This window comes from Oryx dammah, unplaced genomic scaffold, assembly GCF_014754425.2.
Source record: "Oryx dammah isolate SB20612 unplaced genomic scaffold, SCBI_Odam_1.1 HiC_scaffold_21, whole genome shotgun sequence".
Classification (NCBI taxonomy): Eukaryota; Metazoa; Chordata; class Mammalia; order Artiodactyla; family Bovidae; genus Oryx; species Oryx dammah.
In genome coordinates, this window is record NW_024070205.1 from 36,386,777 (window position 1) to 36,404,760 (window position 17,984).

The 17,984-nt window shown below is 50.3% G+C and overlaps 1 protein-coding gene across 2 annotated transcripts in view; it reads left to right on the forward strand.

Moving 5' to 3' along the window:
- The window catches only part of SPSB1 (splA/ryanodine receptor domain and SOCS box containing 1), a 73,862-nt gene that overhangs the window by 34,691 nt on the left and 21,187 nt on the right, over nt 1-17,984 (forward strand). The window contains exon 1 of one of the 2 annotated variants that reach the window (XM_040263363.1): nt 8,270-8,388. The exons of the other annotated variant lie outside the window; for it this stretch is intronic. The gene's annotated coding sequence lies outside the window, so the exon portion shown is untranslated. Of the gene's footprint in view, nt 1-8,269; nt 8,389-17,984 lie in introns of those variants that run through there. 2 annotated transcript variants of the gene reach the window in all.

A 17,984-nucleotide genomic window follows, 5' to 3' on the forward strand; every position in this document is an offset into this window, starting at 1 on the left:
ATTAGAGAAACAAACAACTCCCTATGCCCCGCTCCCCCAGCCTTTGTCATCTGCCATCCTACTTCCTGTCTCTATGAATTTGAGGTATTCTTGTTACCTCATGCAAGTGGAATCACGCAGTATATGCCTTTTGGTGACTAGCTTATTTCACTTATCATGATGTTCTCAAGGTTCATCCATGTTGTAGCCTGTGATAGGAATTCCTCCCTTTTGAAGGTCAGATGGATCTACACGTTTCGTTTATCCAGTCACCAGTTGATGGACACTTGTGTTGCTTCCACCTTTTGCCTATTGTGAATAATGCTGCTGTGAATATCTAGGTGTACAATATCTGTTTGAGACCTTGCTTTCAATTCTTTTGGGTCTATACCCAGAAATGAAATGTTTTTAGAACCTCCATACTGTTTTCCATAGTGCCTGTACGCTTTACGTCCCCACCAGTAGTACACAAGGGTTCCAATTTCTCCACATCCTTGCCAACATCTGTTCTTTTCTAATTCATTTAACTTAAACCTTTTAACCTAAACCTTTTATGGAAGGGTAAGACACCCTGAGTAACTGCATACCTTCCTTCCTGCCTAGGCATATATGTATGTGTCTTTGGGGACACCATTATTTGCGTTTTTAAAAAATATTTGGCTACACCAGTTCTTAGGGCGAACGGGATCTTTAGTTGTAGCATGCAAATGCTTAGTTGCAGCATGTGGGATCTAGTTCCCTGACCAGGTATCAAACTCAGGCTCCCTGCATTGGGAGCATGGAGTCTTAGCCACCAGACCATCAGAAAATCAGGGGACACCACTGATTAAAATGGGCTTTCCTTTCATAGTCTACCCTGTTGTTCCCACTGAATGCATGTGGAGATGCCCCCAGGCTTCAGTGTGGTTCTACCTTGTTCTTTTGATTGCTGTGTGATGAATGGTTCATGGTACAGATGTGAGAGAGTTGGCCACCTGCCACCTGGTCAGTCATTTGGACTGGCAGAAAATGGCAGTGCCTCTGTAATAAGCACTGGTGTAGATATCCCCTGTCCAAGTGCTTTTATTCTTGTGGCCCACGCTCCAGGAGCAGCATTGCTGGCTAAGCCCTCAGTTCATTTCCCCAAAGCTGCGAGGTTCAAAGTCCACGAGCCACATTGGTGCACAACTTCCTCCCCTGCCCATCAGTAGGAGGTGCCATCTCTCTACTGACTGTGTAGAAATCTGGGGCAGGGGGTGCAAGGTGATGGGTCACTTATTAGTACTTAATTTTTTGTTTCCCTGTTTACCAGACAGGTCAGGTGTTTTTGGGTATAAGCTTATCACTTGCATTTAATTTTTGTTCCCGAGTTGCTTCATCAGGTCCTCTGGCCATTTGACCATTATGCAGTAAAAGGACCAGAAGCAAATGTGACAAGCTGTTGACAGTGGTTCATTTTAGTTGCTGAAAATATGTGTCTCTTTTGTACATGTTTGAGTTACATATTTTCAAAATTTAAAAAGAAAAAGACTAATATCTAAATGAGTCTTTTAGGAAGATCCGACGGGGTCAGAGAAGTGTTGTGGGCAGGGAGACCAATTTTGGAGACTCCTACACTAACTTTGCAGGTGATGATGACTTGAACCGTGAGAGTGAGGGACAGATTTGGGCAACTCTGGGGGTGGGATTTCTACCATTTGATGATAATGCGGAAAGCCAAGACGAGGAGGAATCTAGGAAGATGAGGGGTTTGAATCTGGGTGACTAACCAGGAGAAGGAGGACAGAACTTGGCAGAGATGTAGAGGCTGGGAGGGGGCCATGTTTGAGTCTGGCAGGGAGCTGTGTGGGATGCAGGGCAGGGTTGCCATAAGGTTGCTGTTCAATAATGCGGTTGCCATAAGGGTGATGTGTCAATTTCAAGGGGAGATGCTCCCTGGAGCTGTGAGAGCAGAGGAGCCCATGGAGAGAGGAACATCTGTGATTAAAGAGAGGAGGAAAAACTGGCAAAGGAGCTGGGTGGGAGCCTTGCAGAACAGGGAGCACACTGTCACAGAAACGAATATTTCAAGGTCAAGGTCACAGTCAGGGTTTTCAAATGCAGTTGCAAGGTAGATGCTTTTTCAGGTCATTCAATGTATTGATCAGGAGGTCCTAGTGTGGAGGAGCGCATTCCCTGAAGTGTCTGGGGCCTGAAGTCAGCTTGCTGGTTTCTGCAGCCTGAGTGCACAGAGGGTGACCGAGGTCACAGGAAGTATGGGCGGCTGCAGGAAAAGAGCCCTGGCACTGAGCTCTGTGCCATTCTGGTTTGGTTTCAGTGGTGCTTCACCCGTGAGCGTGGATGAGCCGCCCCTGGGGGCTGTGCTGGGCACCTGCCACCCCAGGTGTCCCAGGGTCCTCGGGGGAGTCCAGCAGAAGCTGCCTTCCTCTTGAGAATCTTGAGTATCTCCGTGTGTGCTGTTCAGTGTCTGTTCCCGAGCAGCCTCAAGGGACCAAGGGAGACATGAGTCATTTCCTGGATAGCAACCTGTCCCAGCTTCTTAGCCGTTTGAGGCCTGGCCTTTCCTTTTTAAGTCCACCTCTGTTTCCTGCCAGCGCTGCCTCCTGATGAGGTTTGTGACGCACCTGCAGTGAGAAGCAGCATATGAACACCCCCCACGGGTATTCAAGTCCTTCTTATTCCAAATGCAAAATAAGAGAGATTGGCCAGGGTGTTCTAAGGAACCCATTAGCCAAGTAAACGATGACATTCTGTCTCTGCCAACTTTGCAGCATGACTTCTGGGACAGCAGGTCTATGTGTGGACAGCTTTGGCCGGCGGTTGGCTTAGAAATGCTGATGAGGTGGATCCAGGGGTGGTGGTCAAACACCGTAGCTTTGTCCAGCATTTGTTCCTGTAGTGTCAGAATAGAGGGACCCACTCCCCTTTCCATCACTTTTTGTATCTCATATTTTTTTTCCTTCCTTATTTTCATATAAAATGAAGCACTTTTTAAATTGTGGTAGAGTGTACATAAAATTTACCATTTTAACCATTTTTAGATTTTTTTGTTTGTTTGTAGATTTTTTTAAATTGAAGGATGATTGCTTTACAATCTTGGTTTGATTTCTGCCATACATCAACATGAATCAGCCATAGGTATATATATGTCCCCTCCCTTTCGACCCTCCTTCTCACCTCTCACCCTTTCCCACCCCTCTAGGTTGTTAGAGAGCCCCTGTTTGAGTTCCCTGAGTCATATGGCAAGTTTCCATTGGCTATCTATTTTATATATGGTAGGGTATATGCTTCTATGCTTCCCTCATAGCTCAGTGGGTAAAGAATCTGCCTGCAGTGCAGGAGACCCGCTTCAGTCCCTGGGTTGGGAAGATCCCCCGGAGAAGCAAATGGCAACCCACTCCAGTATTCTTCCTAGAGAATCCCATGGACAGAGGAGCCTGGCAGGCTCCTGGGGTCACAAGAGTCGGACACAACTTAGCAACTAAACCATCACCATGCTTCCACACTACTCCATTTTATCCATTTTTAAGAGCACACCCCTTGATGGTGGCATTCAGTGCATTGTTGTACAACCATCACCATCATCCACCTTTGGAACTTTTTCATCTTCATGTAATGGGCAACTATGTCCCCATTAAATATTAACACCCCATTTCCTTTCCCCGTGTCTCCCACCTTTCCTCCTTCTGTGAATTTGACTACTCTTGATACCTCGTATAAGTGGAATCACACAGTATTTGTCTTTTTTTGTAATTGGCTTTTTTCACTTCGTATCATGTCATCAAGGTGCGTCTACTTTACAGTGTGTACCAAAATTTCCTTCCTTCCTTTTCTTGGCCACCCCTCGAGGTTTGTGGGATCTTAGTTTCCTGTCCAGGGATCAGACTCGCATCCCCTGCATTGCAAAGTGGGATTCTTGACCACTGCACCACCAGGGAAGTCCCCCTTTTGCGCTTTAAAAGAAGGTTATGGTTCTCTGGTTCTGCGGTCAGTGGCTCGAAGATGGTCGTCAGAGTTAAGATCTGCTTACCCAAATGTCATGTAGCAATAATACCCTGATGCTGGGATGCAGGAGGAGAAGGGGATGACAGAGGATGAGATGGTTGGATGACATCACCGACTCAATGGACATGAGTTTGAGCAAACTCCAGGAGATGGTGAAGGACAGGGAAGCCTGGTGTGCTGCAGTCCATGGGGTCGCAAAGAGCCGGACATGACTGAGTGGCTGAACAACAACAGTAATAATTATAGCCACCACCGAAACCCTGAATACACGTGAAAGGCAAGGTGCCCAAATGCACCCCACACAGTGAAGGCCATGTACACGTCAGGTATTATCTGAGCAGGTGCTCAGCCTATGTTCTGGGAACTTTTTGGCCTCTTCAGGTATATTCATTATCCTCTTTGCAGATTAGGTATTTATCATCTCATTTTTTCAGGTGAAAAATTATAGTTGCTTTCTCATGGTGTTGATTTAAAGTGATATTTCTCAGAATGTAAACACATATCAAGCTTTCTGTTTATGTAAAAGAAATGTTCTAATTGTTTCTTCCTGGTTCTTCACCTACCTCCCCTGAAGTACTTATGGAACATCTGCACCCACAGCTCTTTTCGTTAAGCTGTGCAAGGGTAGCTGCTCTATGGAAAGAGGGGATGTCACTTCTCCATTCCCAGTGTTTTCTGGTTCTATCCGGAAATCCAGTGGAGTACTGGCTGAACTTAGGAGCAGGCTTTCTTTTTAAAACTTCATTGTATTTATTTATTTTTGTCTGTGCTGGTCTTTGTGCTTTGTGGGTTTTCTCTAGTTGCAGCGACCGGGGGCTGTTCTCCAGTTGCAGTGCTCAGTCTTACTGCAGTGACTTATTTTGTTGCAAAGCATGGACTCTCCTGGTACAAGGACTTCAGTAGTTGTGGCCCATGAGCTCCCGGGCTCTAAAGCACAGGCTCAATAGTTGTGCCACACGGACTTAGTTACTCCAAGGCATGTGGGATCTTCCTGGACCAGGGATCAAACCCATGCCCCTGCATTGGCAGGCAGATTCTTAACCACTGGTGTGTGCTTACTCGCTCAGTCATGTCCGACTCATTGCGACCCCATGGACTGTAGTCCACCAGGCTCCTCTGTCCATGGGATTCTCCAGGCAAGAAGACTGGAGTGGGTTGCCATGCCCTCCTCAAGGGGATCTTCCCAACCCACAGATGGAACCCAGGTATCCCGCATTGCAGGAGGATTCTTTACTGTCTGAGCCACCAGGGAAGGCCAAGAATACTGGAATGGGTAGCCTATCCCTTCTCCAGGGGATCTTCTCAACCACTGGACCACCAGGGAGGTCCTGGGAGCAGGCTTTCTGATCCGTTGCCTCCCTATCTGGCGCCTGTGCCTGAGTCCAGACATCTCGTCATGACATTCAAGGTCTTTGTCATCCAGACTATGTTCCCCGCCCCTCTGTCTCCCTCTCTCCAGTTACTGCTCAAAATTCCCAAATGCCATTCTAATCTCCTGACCACCCTTTGGGTCCCAAATACACCTCCTCACTTCTGTTTGTGATGGGGGAAGGGTTCTCTCACAGCAAGGGTGGTGTCTGTCTGCTTCCTCCCTCAGCTCACCCTTGCTATTAAAATCCCAGCCTTGGTCAGAACCTCTCAAAGGGGATGTCCCCGAGAGTCCCACCCCACCTCCACCCCCACCTATCTCAGCAACCCCCGAGGTCGAGCATCCTGCTTCTACTGTAGCTCTTTGAAGACATCATCTCTGCTGGGAAGCAGTGAGTACCAGGCAGTTTGCTGGCCTGTCTCCTCCCCACCACTCCCACCAGGTTCTGCTTTGTGGGACAGACCATCAAATTTACCAAATGGATTGTTAGTGGTAAGAGAAGAGCAGGGCTGTGTTAAGAAGCTCTTTACTTTTTCCTGATGGCTTAAATTTTCCTTCACCATGTGAGGAGAAAGACTACAGGAGAATGCCAGTTTGTGGATATTTAAACAGAAAGTGGCACTGAGTGGCCTCGTCCCTAGCCAACCAGACTCCTGGTGGGTACAGCAGCCATGTTTGCCATGCCCAGGTCCTCAAAGGGAGGCAGGAATGTGTTGAGGTGGGGATGCCAAGTGGGGGTCTGGTATCTTAGCCCAGGGATGCTTGGCCCCTTCTCTTCCCTGTCTAGGATCAAAGTCAAACCTGGATGTCTGGAAGAAACTTCTCCATCAACTCAAGTGAGAGGTGGAGGGGTCTTTCTGAGAGTTTCTGTCCAGTTGTGCCAGAAATGCTCCATTTCAGTTCTCAGCATCTCAGAGCCACGTCTGAGACTCTAACCACAGTGTTAACTCCCACCACTCAGCACCCCCTGAAGAACAGCTCTATGCCTCTGGGGCAGGTGAGGGCGGGGACTGGCCTCTGGGTCCCTCTGAGACAAGCAGAGAGAGACTAGGCCGGGCAGCAGGGTGACCAGGTACTCAGGTGAGCCAGGTCTTTACCTCCAAATGTGCTGATTTGATTTTTTAAAAAGCGGGGACTCCTCAAGGTGCTCAGCCTGTCTGGTGAAGCTGCCGCTGCCGCTTCCAAAGCATAGCCCAGGCTCCCTCCCTGGGGCCACTGGCTGAACTGGTCAGTGAGGTTGCTGACTTGCTTTAGCTTCAAGACCTCCCTGGTTTGGAGACAGCAAACTCTCTTTGGGAGGGGGCAGGGTGAGGCTGGAGGTGGGCAGAGGTGCACCCCAACCTCTCACCCTGCCCCGCTCCTCTGAGTGCCTTACTGGGGAAGGGTTCCCCACTGAGTACCACGGGGGAGGGGGGTGCAGCTCCCACTCAGAGCCTGAGCCCCGCCCTCCTGATGGGGACCCTGGGCCAACACAAGTCTGCTGAGGCTGTGGGGCCTCCACCCTCCTGCTTCCCATTCCTCTGCTTCCTTTCCAGCTTCTTTCTCTGTTTGTCTCTCTGTCTCTTTCTCCGCTTTCTCTCTGTCTCTCTGAGTCTCTGTGTCTCTCTCTTTCTCTGCTCTCTGAGTCTCTGTTTGTCTGTGTCTCCACCTCTGATTTTTCTCTCTGTCTCTGTCCTTGTCTCTCTGTTTCTCTCTCTGTCTCTGTGTGTTTCTGTCTCTCTTTTTGCTTCTCTCTTTCTCTCTGTCTCTCCAAATCTCTGTCCCCTAGGAGGTCCATGAAGCCAAGGCCAGCATGGCTTCTACAGGATGGGAGAACTGACCAGTGTCCTCTGCAGGGTGGGGTAGGGGAATTCAAGAGGGTGAGACAGGCCGTGTTTGTCTGAGGTTTGGACCTGCCACCACGTTCCCCATCTGAGGTCAGCCATCTGACCCCAGAAAGGTGCTGCACCTTCCCCGTGAGGGAGCAGGGGGAGAGGGAGGCTTGAAACCAGTGCCTGGAGGACATGGAGGATCCGCGGTGGGGGCGGAAGAAACCTCTTCCTGCACGTGCCCCTCCTGGGGGGGACCTGGAGATGGGGCTGGGTGTCACTCAGCCCTCCCCCTCTCCACTGGGGGCTCCCCATGGTTTCTGCTTATGGGTCTGGGGTCACAACCAAAACCCCAAACTCTGGGATGTCTTCTCAGAGGAGGTATGTGACTGGCTGAGGGTCCCAGGTCTGCTGAAAGGCAACAGTTGGGGATCAGTGCCTGGGCTGTACCTGAAGCACCCCCCTTCCCTGGGGACAGTCCTTGCGGGGTGGCCATGGTCTGGGCACCATCCTGGCAGATAGTTCACCAGCCCCGGCTGGAGCCTGGCAAATGAGCTCTTTACTCTTCGCTGGTGAGTTTCTGTTAGTTTCATGACAAGTTGCTTGGGGACAAGAGAGCTGGTGGTTGCTTTCTAGAAGGGATCTAGGAAGGGGGATGAGGTGAGTCTGCCCCTGCAGGCTGGCCAGGATTCTGGAACGTGCTTTGGGCACTGAAGTGGCACGCTGCCCACCTGGGACTGTGTGCCCTGCTTCCTCTGAGACTCCAGCCTTGCTCTGCTGGGGGTTCCTGCGCGGGGTGGAGAGAGGGTCCCTGGGTCTTGAGGAGGACGCAGCAGCAGCAGGAGGGAGGGAATGGCTTACAAACCAGCCTCCCCTTGGGCCAGCAGCCTCCCTTCTGGAGGGCTTTTAAAAACTGGCCGATTACCTTGTAATTGTTCCCAGCAGTGAGGAGCCAGTCCAGTGTTTGTTTTGCCTTCTGTGTTCTCCCAGCCAGCGGTAACCAAGGGCTGCTTCCCCTTGGTGACGGTGGAGCTCACTCCGGCCAGGGCTGATCCAGCCAGGCGAGGGAGGCCTGGGGACCCGCAGGGCCCGGCCACTGGCAGGGAGGCGCCCTGCTCCTGGGGCACCAGCAAGCTGCCTGCACTCCACTTCCGTCTCCCCTGGCCTGGGGATCGAGGGCTTCCCTCCTGGAGCTCCCCCATCTCTGGGCACTGGCCGGAAACATTCCAGAACTCCGCCAATCCTCCGGTAGGTGTCCGGGAGACCATGAGGCCAATACTTGCGGGCGGGCCGTGTGGGAGTGGGTCATGGCCAGGGTTGTGGACGTGGGCCAGGGTGCTGCTAGGGGCCAGGGATGACCTTCATTCTAGATTCCGGCAGGATCCAGGGTCCTGAGCTAGTTTTGGGGGAGATTTTTGCAGGGAGACGGAGACCTGCTGTGAAACAGCCCAGGTCGTGGAGGCCAGCCAGGGACAGCTCTGTGGCCAAGAGGGCCAGGATTGATCTCGGATGGCCCGGATTCTGGTCGGGTGGGGTTGTTTGAAGTGAAAGCAAGGGCTGCAGGTGTGGCTGCAAGAAAACACGAGGCTCCTGAAAGCTGCGGGCTGGCTTGGCTAGTCGGGGAATCGGGGCTATCTGGAGGAGCAGAGAGAGCTGGGGTGCAGAGGAGGGCCTGGAAGAGGTGTTGCCTCCGCCTTGGGCTTCCCAAGACCCCAAATGACCAAGGGCTTCTAGAACGTCTGGGGCCAAGGAATCCATAGCCTGTTCCATGCGCCTCTCACCCTTGTGGGTCTGGCGAGGATGGGGCCCTGCCAGGCTCTGCCTGTGACTTCTGTTAAACTTGTCGGCTTCTAGATTTGTTTTCTTGGGAGTCCGTTATGTTTCAGGACTGGCTTCCTGGAATGGGCTGGACGAGCCTCCGTTTTCTTTCTTTCTGATGTGTTTCCTGCCAACCTCTGCCTTGAGGACCCAGGCCACAGCCCCCACCCACCTGGGCACACAGATCACCTGTGATAGGGCTGCTCAGAGGCAGTCGGCTGGGGCCAGGCCCAAGACTCTGCGTTTCCAACTGGCTCCCAGGCAATGCCTCAGCGGCAGACCCATGGGCTCCCTGGGTGGGGTCGGGGGGTGGGGGGCGTGACCAGATGCAGGGCACTTGGGGTGACTGGCTCCCTCGCTGCTAAAAAGATCACTTCCCAAGGAAGGAATCATCCGGCTCTGTGTGCAGGATCTCAGGCATGTCTGGTTTTCCGTTTGGGGGCCTGGAGAGGAGGTGCTGTCTGTCAAGATCGGGGTACCTGGGAGGTGGGCAGGGCACAGGGGGACCCCTGCCCAAGCACCTCTGTCTGACTTTCACAAGGATTTCTTCCACCAACCCAGCTGCCGATACTACTTAACCTCAGTGATTCATTGAAGTGCTTTTCAAGGGAAGGCGTGTTACAGAAATGTGGGTCCCAGAGGCTTGTTTTGTTGGCAGGTCTTGCCGCCTCAGCAGAAAAGGTGCTTTTGATATGGGAACGGAAACTTGGGACAGCCTTAGAAACACGCAGTGTGTTGGGTGGGGGGGGACCATGGTCCTCCTCTGGTTACAGGACGGCGCTGCCCCGGGGCTGGCTGCCCCAGCTGGGCACCAGGGAGGGGTCCCCACGCCTGGGTCTGTGGTCTTGTGCCCCCATAGCTGTGACGAGGCTGCCTTCCTTGACACTGAGGTGTGGGGGAATGTCCCCTACTCCCCATGTCACCTGTGAAGGTGACATGCTGCTGCTGTGATTTTATGGAAGGTCCAGCTTGCAGAGGAAATAGCTTTCTGAGCGTGTTCTGTCTGGAGTTGCAGTGCAGCCCTGCAGAGGCGAGCGCATGAAACGCGCGTGTGCAGCCCTCACTCCTGCTAGGTACCGAGGCCCTGATCCAGCTTCACTGGCCCATCCTGGGCTCACTTGATTCTGAAGTATGGCTGACAAGCTTGCTGGGCAAAGCCAGTGCCTCCATCTGGTTTCTTCCTCCTCTGCCCCAATTGCCATCCTGGATCAGCCCATTAAATGGTTATTGGACCAATTTCCCTTTTTTCCATTTCCCCTTTCCTCCTTTTGTATCTTCATATGTGACAAGCGGACCAGATTCACCCCAGATTGAAGTTACTTTCCCAAGAAACTTCTCCGGACGTGTCTGTCCTGGCCCCCTCACCCCAGAGAGCACAGAGGCATGGCAGACCCACCCCCACTGCCGGAGCCGGCAAATTGTGGGGGGAGCGGCATGGGGGATGAGGTGGGGGCACTGGGGGTTTCAGCAGAGGCAGACAAAACCATGGCTGGCTTTGAGCAGCCTCAGCTTCAGCATCACCTGGGAGCTTCCAGTGGAGACCTCGCTGTCGCCATCAGTGAGCTTGACTGGCGAGAGGCAGCCACAGAGCTGGGTCATGGACACCCCCGGGCAGCTGTTCTCTGGGAGAGTGCTGAGTTTGCAGTGGGGGGTGGGTGTCAGGATTCGCACGGCTGCATTCCACCCCTGGGGAGGAGACACATCCTCAAGAAGCCCTCCCTGCCTCCCTCCCTCTCTCCCCGCCTCCCTCCTTCTCCTCAGGGCATTAAACCACACATACATGACCACTGTGGCTCTTTATTAAGTGCTGAGCTTTTTTAAGTGGTGGCATCCCCATTTAATCCCTAAAGCAAATCACTAGGATTGAACAGTCATCATCCTCTTGTCAACAGATGAGGAACTTGAGGCTCAGAGAGGTTGGAGCACTTGCCCAAGGTTGCCCAGCTTGTGGAGCTGAAAAGTTAAACCCAGGCAGCCCAGTTTCAGATCGCAGCCTTCTCCATCTTTGTCTGTAGTCTTCTCCCTTTTTCCTTGATCCACCCTGTTTTAGTCCCAAGAAGTCTTCAGTAGACGCCTCAGAGCTACCCAGATGAGGATGCCAAAGGGCTGTGCTGGGCCCGGCCTTTGGGGTCATTACAGTCCACCTGCATTGGGGTCATTACGGCCCACCTTCATCGGAGTCGTCACGGCCCGCCTACACTGGGGTTCATCAGGGCCCACCTACATTCAGGTCATTATGGCCCACCTATCTTTTGCATGTTCAAGAACGGGATTTTCCCCCCAATATATCCAGTATCAGTAACTCAATGGACCTGAATTTGGGCAAGCTCCAGGAGATAGTGGAGGACAGGGGAGCCTGGCATACTGTAGTCTGTGCTACAAAGAGTCAGACACAATTTAGTGACTGAATTTGAACAATAGATCTAATATTGATATCGTTTTTTAATTTATTTAAGAATATCTTTATTTATTTGTCTGCACTAGGTGTTAGTTGCGGCATGCAGGATCTTTAGATGAGGTTGCAAACTCTCAGTTGCAGCATGTGGGATCTAGTTCCCTGACCGGAAATCAAACCCTGACCCCCTGCATTGGAATCATGGAGTCAGCCACTGGATCACTGGGGAAATCCCTGATACAGTTTAGAGATACCTACCAAACTCACAAGAGACTGATGTATAAACCTGAGGCTGGCCAGTCAGGTAGCATTAGCGTTTGCCTCTGAGAGGAGCAAATGGGAAGCACCGAACCAGAGCTCAGGGAAACTGGCAAGTGGCCCTCATGATTCGTGCCTCAAGTTTTGTAGCCTGATATCCCTGCTGGCCAGGAGTAGACCAAACAAGAGCTGGAGTCATGGGGCCTTGGATTAGACCACTGGGCTCTGCATCTGTGTCTTCACTCACTGCCACCTTTAAAGCTTAAGCAGCCCTTTGCTTAGACAAGGTATGATATGATGTCTCCTGCGGGGTTATGGGTTTCCCTGGTGGTGCTAGTGATAAAAAGTGAAGTGAAAGTCGCTCAGTTGTGTCCAACTCTTTGCGACTCCATGGACTGTAGTCCATGGAATTCTCCAGGCCAAAATGCTGAAGTAGGTAGCCATTCTCTTCTCCAGGGGATCTTCCCAACCCAGAGACTGAACCCAGGTCTCCCGCATTGCAGGCAGATTCTTCACCAGCTGGGCCACCAGGGAAGCCTAGTGGTAAAGAATCACCTGCTAAGATAGGAGACATAAAAGATTCAGTCTCGATCCCTGAGTCAGGCAGATCCCCTGGAGGAGGGCATGGCAACCCACTCCAGTACTCTTTTTTAAAAAATTAATTTATTTATTTTAATTGGAGACTAATTACTTTATGATATAGTGGTGGTTTTTTGCCATACATGGACATGAATCAGCCATGGGTGTACATGTGTCCCCCATCCTGAACCCCCCTCTCACCTACCTCCCCATCCCATCCCTCAGGGTTGTCCCAGTGTGCCGGCTTTGAGTGCCCTGTTTCATGCATCGAACTTGGACTGGTGATCTATTTCACATATGGTAATATACATGTTTCAGTGCTATTCTCTCAAATCATCCCACCCTTGCCTTCTTCCACAGAGTCCAAAAGTCTGCTCTTTATAGCTGTGTCTCTTTTGCTGTCTCGCATATAGGGTCATCATTACTATCTTTCTAAATTCCATATACATATGTTAATATACCATATTGGTGTTTTTCTTTCTAACTTACTTCACTCTGAATAATAGGCTCCAGTTTCATCCACCTCATTAGAATTGATTCAAATGCGTTCTTTTTAATAGCTGAGTAATATTCCATTGTGTACATGTACCACAGCTTTCTTATTCATTCATCTGCCGATGGACATCTAGGTTGCTTCCATGTCCTCGCTATTGTAAACGGTGCCGTGATGAACATTGGGGTACACGTGTCTCTTTCAATTCTGGTTTCCTTGGGGTGTATGCCTAGCAATGGGATTGCTGGGTCATATGGCAGTTCTAGTCCCAGTATTTTAAGGAATCTCCACACTGTTCTCCATAATGGCTGTACTAGTTTGCATTCCCACCAACAGTGTAAGAGGGTTCCCTTTACTCTGCACCTTCTCCAGCATTTGTTTGTAGACTTTTTGATAGCAGTCATTCTGACCCACCAACAGTGTAAGAGGGTTCCCTTTACTCTGCACCTTCTCCAGCATTTATTGTTTGTAGACTTTTTGATAGCAGTCATTCTGACCTGGTACCTCATTGTGGTTTTGATTTACATTTCTCTGATAATGAGTGATGTTGAGCATCTTTTCATATGTTTGTTAGCCATCTGTATGTCTTCTCTGGAGAAATGTCTGTTTAGTTCTTTGGCCCATTTTTCGATTGGGTCATTTATTTTTCTGGTATTAAGCTACATGAGCTGCTTGTATATTTTTGAGATTAATTATTTGTCAGTTGCTTCATTCGCTATTATTTTCTCCCATTCTGAAGGCTGTCTTTTCACCTTGCTCATAGTTTCCTTCATTGTGCAAAAGCTTTTAAGTTTAATTAGGTCCCATTTGTTTATTTTTTGCTTTTACTTCCATTACTCTGGGAGTTGGGTCATAGAGAATCTTGCTGTGATTTATGTCAGAGCCACTCCAGTATTCTTGCCTGGAGAATCCCATGGACAGAGGAGCCTGGTGGGCTACGGTCCATAGGGTCACAAAGAGTCAGACATGACTGAAGTGACTTAGTGTGCATGCACTCACATGGGGTTATATCTAGTTCAGGTTACACTCTGGATCCTACCGCTTCCACCACTCCCCCATCCAAGCTGCATCCTTGCATTGAGTTCCTAGCTGGTCTCTGGCTACCAACAGCCTCTTCTCAAAACAGCAGCCAAGAGAGATTCTGTTAGAAAGGAAGTCAGGTTGTGTTCTCTGCATGCACAAAGCCCTCTGCTTGTTTCTCATGACACTGAAGATAAAATCTGAAGTTCTTCCTTGTGACCCTCAAGGCCTGGTATGCCTGTCCTCTGCACACCTTGCCCCACCTCCCTCCACGGCCTCTTCCTCCTCCTGTTTGTTCACCTGACCTGCCACACATGCTCAGACCTCAGGGCCTTTGCACATCCTGTTCCTTCTGCCCAGGACACCCTTCCCTTTGAATACTCACATGCTTTTCTCCTTTGCTTTCTCCAGGTATTCTGTCCATGTATCACTGTATCAGAGAAGTCTTTCCTCACCACCTTCTCCCATCTCTTTCTCTGTCCTTGCTAGTCTGCTTCATTTTTCTTTGATACTTATTACCTGGCCCCATGTTAGATATGAACTTGGGCAAACTCCGGGAGATGGTGAGGGACAGGGAGGCGTGGTGAGCTGCTGTCCATGGGGTTGCAGTGAGTTGGACACGACTTGGTGACTGAACAACTACAACAGTGTTAGATATTCATTCAGTCAAGGCTTGTTTGTTTAGCACCTGCTTTGTTTCAGGCAACGTTCTAGGCATGGGGCCTCCCATCTTGAACACAGATAAAAATCTGTGTCCTGAAGCTCACATTGATTGCTCAGAAGATTGTTACAATGGCTATATGTCTCCCTCATCAGACTGTAAGCTTCTTGAGGGCAGTGATTTCTACTTCTATAGTATGTATGTTGTTCAGTTGCTAAGTCATGTCTAACTCTTTTGCAGCCCCCTAGACTGTAGCCCTCCAGGCTTCTCCGTCCATGGGATTTCTAGGCAGGAATATTGGAGTGGGTTGCCATTTCCTTCTCCAGGGGCTGTTCCCAGTCCAGGGATTGAGCCTGCGTCTCCTGCACTGGCAGGGGGATTCTTTACCACTGAGCCATCAGGGAAGCCCTATAGTATGCATATGTATAATGTATATAGTAGGTGTCTAACAAGTATTTAGGGAATGAATTCCAGCCCTAAAGCACCTAATTTGGACTTGGCTTTCCCAAATGCTCATTAGCTGAACATTTGCAGGCCACCCCTCAGGTTGGATCACTTCTGCAGTTGTCTGTCTTATAGGTTTCGTCAAGTTTTGCCAGCTTCCACCTGGGGAAGATGCTTTCTGGCAGAGTAGCTGGAACATTCTCTAGCTTTCCCAGGCACCAGTTCCCAGTTTTGAATCATCCACTTTATTGAGGTTCTCGGAGACTACGGAACAAAGAAAGGGTCTCAGGAAGCCCACTCTTCCCTATGGGGATTAGCAGGTGCTTGTGGGATGGGTGAGAAAGCAACTCAGGTATTTATGAGCACCTACTGTATACATGTATGGCTCCTCTGGTGGCTCGGTGATAAAGAAACTGCCTGCCAATGCCAGAGACATGGGTTCGATCCCTGGTCTGGGAAGATCCCCTGGAGAAGAAAATAGCAACCCACTCTAGTATTCCTGCCTGGAGAACACCATGGACAGAGGAGCATGGCTGGCTACAGTCCATGCGGTCGCAAAGCGTCGGACATGACTTAGTGACCGAATCAATCAAGTATATACGTATATAGGCCTAGAGCGTGGCCCTTTGGGGCCCATTTTTCCGTGTTTACCAGGAGTGAGTCTGGCCAAAAGGAGTTTGTGGGAGAAGGTAGCACCTGGCATGAGGAACTGAGGTCTCTCCAAGTCTGAGCTATGATCAGGAACATAGACACACGGGAACACAGAAACTCCACCCACGAGAGCGGGTTTGCATGCAGCAGCAGGTCCAGTCACACTGTGCATTAGCCTGGGGCCTGCCTGGCCTGGACCAGCACCCTGCACTGTGGCATCTCCATGGCTGGCAGGTGGGTGCCGATGTCATCGATGGGGAGTGAGCGGGCGCTGAGGGCCCTTGTAACACACAGTAGCCTTTGCCAGTTTGGAGTGGCCTCAGGGTGTTGAGCTGCTCCGTAAACAAGCCAGAACCTGGAACTCCGGGTGTTGTCTCTCCTCAACCTGCCTCCTTCCCGGAGTGGAGGATGTGTGGATGCAGGGTCTGGTGACCTCGGTTCTCATACATCCTCCTCCTCCAACCAGTGGCACATGTGTGTACGTGTCGATTTGTCTCTTCCCCGCACCACATCACGGGTGCAGGCACAAGGATGCAGGCATGCATTTTGGATTCTCCCAGAAAAACTCCATCCACAGGTGCCGTCTCAAAGCAGCGGGGCTGCCAAACCACAGCTCTGAGCTGTTTCTTTCCTAGGAAAGGAAGGGGGTTAGGGTGGGGAGTGGAGAACTCAGCTCTAGAAGGCTCTTTGCTCCTTACTATGAGGCTCTTTAGCCCTGTCTCCCTGTGTAACCCTGGCTGAGAGGCCTGGTTCTGCCCGCCGGGTCTCCCCAAGCTCTGGGTTCCTCTCTGCTCTGCGGCCCTTCCCACACCTACCTCCTGCCATGTGAATTTTGGAGAAGTGTGTAGTTTTCATCCATTTGTGTTTTTTTCATTTGTTGTGACATTCACGTAACCGTTTTCAAGAGGACGGTTCTGTGGCATCTAGTACCTTCACAATGCTGTGCAGCCACCACCTCTGTCCAATTGTAAAATGTTTCACCCACCCCCCAAAAAAGAGACTCTGACCCCTTAGCCTTCACTCCCCATTCCCCTTCCCCTGGCCCCTGCCAACCACCAGCCTGCTTTCTGTCTCTATGGGTTTACCTATGCCGGCTGTCCCATAGACGGGAGCATCACTATGTGACCTTTTGGATCTGCCTTCTTTCCCAGCATGAAGGATTTGAGGTCCACCCATGCTATGACAGGTGTCATATGTCAGTCCTTTTTTCCTGTTTATGGCTGATAGTCCATTATATATATTTTCCGTTTGTTTATGCCATCATGCATTGATGGACATTTGGATTCATCCACTTATGGTTTTGCAACAACAATAGGACAACAGTAAGGAACTCTGAAGGAAAGGGAAGCTCATAAACTCATCACTCGAAACATAGAAACAATTTTTGCTGCTTATTTTCCTCTCTGTTCACACATGTGCCTGTATACTTTTTTCTAGACTTTACTGGCAGGGCAGATACAGTTGTGTCCTTCCTTCCACTTAAGATTGTTGTTCATTCACTAAGTCGTGTCCAACTCTCTGTGACCCCATGGACTGCAGCATGCCAGGCTTCCCTGTCCTTCTCTCTGAGTTTGCTCAAACTCTTGTCCATTGAGTCAGTGGGCGATGCCATCCAACCATCTTATCCTCTGTCACCTCCTTCTCCTCTTGCCCTCAATCTTCCCAGCATCAGGGTCTTTTCCAATGAGTCGGGTCTTTGCATCAGGTGGCCAAATTATTGGAGCTTCAACTTCAGCATCAGTCCTTCCAATGAATATTCAGGGTTGATTTCCTTTAGGATTGACTGGCTTGATCTCCTTACTGTCCAAGGGACTCTCAAGAGTCTTCTCCAGCACCACAATTCAAAAGCATCAATTCTTCAATGCTCAGCCTTCTTTATGGTCCAACTCTCTCATCCGTACATGACTACCAGAAAAACCATAGCTTTGACTACATGGACCTTTGTTGGCAAAGTGATGCCTCTGCTTTTTAATACACTGTCTAGGTTGGTCATGACTTTTGTCCCAAGGAGCAAGTATCATTTAGTTTCGTGGCTGCAGTCACTTAAGATAGCAGACCTTTTCCCTTGCCCCTCATACAGTGATCCTTTCAGCTAGCATCTTGGACAGCTGTGTCCATCTCCATAGATGTGCCAGCTGGGGAGACCCCTTCCTGCCTCCTCACCTCATCCCTCATGTGACCAGCTGGCACCATGGGAATCTGGTGCCCAGACCCTTGTGCTTGCCTGGAAGTTCAGGATGAATGTATTCGCCACCTGTGGGTCTGCTGTGGTCTCCCTTGTTGAATTATCAGCTCAGGTGTTCAGGACTTTCCAGGCTGACAAGATTGGAGGAGGAAGACCAATAGCTTACAAGAGGAAGTTTCTGCAGGCCATTGTATCTTTAAAGGATATTTAAGTCCCTTTTTTTCACCAACTGGCCTGTGAGGCCCAGGGATTTGCTTCTTCCTTGGCATCCTGTTGAGTTCCGTGAAATCTCATCCAGGGAACCATGATTAGGTTGCACTAGGAGATGCACTGCCCCATT